The sequence below is a fragment of the Lactuca serriola genome, chromosome 3 (assembly GCF_051521515.1).
Source record: "Lactuca serriola cultivar US96UC23 chromosome 3, Lser_US96UC23_V15, whole genome shotgun sequence".
Lineage (NCBI taxonomy): Eukaryota > Viridiplantae > Streptophyta > Magnoliopsida > Asterales > Asteraceae > Lactuca > Lactuca serriola.
In genome coordinates, this window is record NC_136410.1 from 133,299,245 (window position 1) to 133,303,794 (window position 4,550).

The 4,550-nt window shown below is 38.2% G+C and overlaps 1 long non-coding RNA gene across 1 annotated transcript; it reads left to right on the plus strand.

The window, feature by feature from the left end:
• Nucleotides 1–1,658: 1,658 nt before the first annotated feature.
• LOC145094675 (uncharacterized) lies at nucleotides 1,659–2,629 on the plus strand. The gene is made up of 3 exons (XR_013703479.1): nucleotides 1,659–1,706; nucleotides 2,230–2,348; nucleotides 2,561–2,629. It is a non-coding gene; the product is annotated as an uncharacterized LOC145094675 (long non-coding RNA).
• The last annotated feature ends 1,921 nt before the right edge of the window (nucleotides 2,630–4,550 follow it).

Here is a 4,550-nt window from a genome sequence, read left to right on the forward strand (position 1 = left end):
CTCAACCTGATCACTCCTTGGACTAAATACCACTAAGCCCTCAGTACGAGTCTGGCATGCCCTTCTTAGCCCTCATCTCGTATCTGGAATGCTCATGAGCCCTCACTATGAGTCTGGCATTCCGTCCCTGGCCCTCAACTCATATCTAGTATGCTCCAGGGTTTGTTGGCTACAACATAGAGCAGTACAACCTCAACCTAACCCGCACAATATGTCGACATCACTACTAGAAAAATAGCCTTTTACGACGTGCGAACCATGACACGCAGTGATTTATGATACGCAAAGGTGAGTGTCTAAAAAATAATGTCATCTCTTCCAAAATTTAAAGGATTTCAGACGCGCATTTTTGCGTGCCCTAAAATTAGTGTCTAAACAAAAAAAAACACGGAGGGCACCTGCGTGTCGTCTACGACCGTCGCTTTATAAATTTTAATAGAACGCGCGCGTTCCATCCGGGGAAAATGAAATCCCAAAAACTTAAAATCCCCGCCTTCCTTTTTTTCTCCCTCCACTTTAATTTCCCTAGTAGCTAGGGCGTTTCTTTCAAGAACTTTCCCCGATTATGCCCTCCTGTACTGCTCATTCTCTCTTCAACTTCCCTTTCTCTCCGTCTCACTTCGACAAACCCTTTCTCTTCTTCTCGGTTCTCGACGTCGACAGCTTCTCCCACCTCCGATGTTTCTCTTGGTTTTGGCGCCTCCCACCTCTGACCTCCGTCTAGCCCCGCCCCACCGTCCAACACTTTCCAACGTCACCCAGCCGATGGAGCCCCTCATCTCCGGCAATCTCACCTCGCCTGCCGTTGCCAGCAACATTAGGTCTGGTGACCTAGACCGAGAAAACTTAGAGCCTTTGGAGGAGTGGTGGCACTACTCAAATCCCAGCGACGGAAGGAAACTCTCTATCACAGCAACAGAAAGTCGGAGACTGGAATGGGAGAAAGAGAAATAGAAATCGAGAAATCGACTTATACAGTAAATGGGGAAGAATCGATGATGCACGCAACATGTTTGATAAAATGCCTCATCCGCCGTGGTCTTAATCTACAAGTCTCTCTCTCTCTCACTCTCTCTCTCTCTCTCTACCCCATACTGCTCGACAACCACCCAGGCACCCACCACCCTTCGTCTTCTCTCTGGTTCACCACACTTCTCCTTCCTATGTTTGTTAGATTCGTCATCTGATTGGCGAGTGTTCTGTAAAAAATGATTTTTCCGTTTCATATTTTATGGATACCTCAATCTTCCATGATGATTATGAATGTAGTCATAGAGTATTCGCTCCACTATCATTTCAATCATTTTAGGGCAAGGAGAGGTAATTTTCTAGTCGGGGAGGGTTTCAATTATATATCTACTATATCTATTTCTAACTTTTTTACAGAGGATCGTTATGATTTAGGTTTCAGTTTAGCTTCCGAGACACCTCACATGATAAGTGCAGCTGCTAAAGGCATAACTCCATTGAGTTATGAGTTTACTTATCTTGTATCCGTTGCTTTTAGTGTTTTTCAAGTTCTAGTTGTTGACAATTATCAATATTTTTTTTATGTAACCCAATAAGTGTATTCCACCAGGCCGATAAATAATCCATCCAAAATTCAATCCCCCTTTTTTACCCGAGCTAATTCAGTAACCCAAGTACTCTGGGGACTGGGGGGGTTCGCCACTGGAACAAAACTGTACGGACAATTCCAATCTCTCGTAAGTTTCGTTAATTTGAATATTTGATTTGTTGTGATGCGGCTTAGATCTTAATTACACTCGGATGCTCGCTTAGAAATAGATAATTTTTACAATTCGATTCACCCTTAATCTGTCATTTCATTTTTGAAATCATTGATCCATCGTGATTGGGCTTTATGTGAGAATCTTCGTTTTCTAGATTTGAACTTTGTGGAATATCTAATATTACGTTAGATTTGCCATTGATTCGATAATTGTTTGAAATTTCAATTAGGCTTAGCATTTTAGGGCATGACCATTGGAATCTGTGTTTCTGTTTGGTATTTTGGTTTCGTTGCCTTTATTTGTTTCGTGTTTTCATGATGCATCTAAACTGTACTGGTTTTAGGTGTCTGATAATATATTGTACATATGAAGTGATATAGCTGTATTTTTCTTTAGCATGCCAGATGTGGCGTCTAATTTTATATCTAACTGTAACTTCTGTAATTGTGATTGATGATTTTGGGATTTTAGGCTTACCATCCAGGTTGATTACTAGATATGGGGGTTTACCTAAGCACACCTAAAACTGATAAAACATCCGACGATGGTGAGAATGAGAAACTGAGATATGGAGTCTCATCCATGCAAGGATGGCGCACATCAATGGAAGATGTTGTAAGTCCCTAGTATAGGCTACTTGTTAGTTATATAAGCTATTGTTCCTGTTTGGATTTTCTATATTCTAAAAAGGTATTATAGTTTAATGCTCTTGTAATCTTGTTGAATTTTCTCTATATCTCTCTATGATACAACTTTCAATCAGCCCAAACATTGATCACTATCGTAATTAACCAAGATTTTATGTGTCAATATGAGGTGTTTGGTAGCATGTTGCTTTACTTGACTTGGACAACTCCACATCTTTCTTTGGCGTTTATGATGGCCATGGAGGTAAGCATATGGATATAGATTATATACACACATGTTTGTTTCTTAATATATAAGGTGTCCTCACTAAGCTTTTTTTTATCTTTCAGGTCAAGGCAGTCTCTAAGTTTTGTGCCAAGTATCTTCACCAGCAAGTCCTGAAGCAGGAAGCTTATGCTGATGGTGATATTGGAACTGCTGCCCAGAAATCTTTTCTCATGTTACTCTTCTATGTTATCTATTCACACTAACCAAATACATGGTTGTTTTGTCTTGTCTGTTATCTGAAGAAATTGGTATCATTATGCAGAATGGATGAGATGATGTGTGGACAACGTGGCTGGAGAGAGTTGGCTATATTGGGAAATAAAATGGATCAATTTAGTGGCATGATAGAGGGACTAATTTGGTCACCAAAGGGTAACGATTTAAAAGGTCTAAATGATAATTGGTCTACTGAGGAGGTACTTTCTTTCTTCCTTCATACACACCAAATATACTGATGTCTGGATGAAATGAGTTGTTTCAATGAATTGATGTATGTATGTAAGAGCTGTTAAAGGCATAACTTTTTTTGAAAGATGAAGTTGGTAAGAGCCTGTTTTTAGGGTCCATTCAAGTTCTAGTTGTTGCTTTTAAGAAACGGAAAGTCAGTCTTTGTCATGATGACTGTTATAAGCAGAGTGATGAAATGGATCAAGTTGAGCTAATAGAGAACAGAAGGCTAGACAATTACTACAAAAATACATTAGTTTTCCATGTTGGTAACTAAAAAGAATAGAAATATAGCATAGCCTGACTCATATTATTTAGGTCTCTCAACAAATCTTGTGTTATTAAAGATTCAAATGTGGAACCATGGAATCTCTCCGCTATATTGTTGTTAAAAGACAACAATACCCTTTGGTAGATGTTGAAGCACAATATAAAATATAACATGTATGTTTACTTTGAAGTTTATGCGGGTTTCTTGGACTTGCTCCTCTGAGAGGTTTCTTCACAATCTCTTGTTTCTGGTGTGCAACATCAACAACAATAATTTCTTCTCTTGGGCTAAAGAGATAATGACACATGCCAAGGTTATCTCTCTCTCTTTCTCTTTCTCTCTGTATGTGTGTGTGTACCTGCAGTTGCACATGTAGTTTGTGATCAACTGATTTCTTATAGGAATACAAGATGATGACTTGTCTTCCATCATTATCTCAAAAGGAAATACTTGTTAAGCTCTTTCAATCTGTTGGGACATACAACACCTATCCAGGTTGGATCCCTTCTACTTGTGGGCCCATTTCTTGATTATTGGTTAACAGAAAAGAGAGTCAACATGTTTAAATATGATATTTCCTCTATGGTGAGTAAGAGTATATTTATACAACTATAAACCACTAATTGTTAACAGAATCATGGTTTTATCTGTGTAGGATTTCTTGGTGTTATTGATAGAGGATAAGGAATTGGTCGAAAATCCTATGACTGATGCTTGGTTGCAGAAGAATAGAAAAAGTCCCTGGGTTGGGAAGAAAGAAGGGTTACAGGGATGTTGGATCTTTTATTGAACTCACTCCTGATGCATCTGAAGTGGTAAGTCTATTTGTTCCCTGGAGGATAATATTGTAATTGTTCTACTTGTTCTAAAGCTACATCCCTATCATATACACACAATTAAATTTTACGAATTTATCCCAACCTAATACCCATACGCATATGTCCATTTTAACACATGCCTACATTCAACTATCTGCAATAGAAAACCATCATTTAGAATAACAAAAATATATTAAAATTTAAATATAAGTAAGCATATACCTGCAACCTAACTTCTAGAATAAATTTCAACTGTGTCTTGGGTTGGCATTACCTCTCACTAAGTTTTGCAAGCTGAAATTTTACCAGATGTTAATAAACCTAATAAAATACTAAAAAAAAGACTTTTTAGTTTTTAATATAATA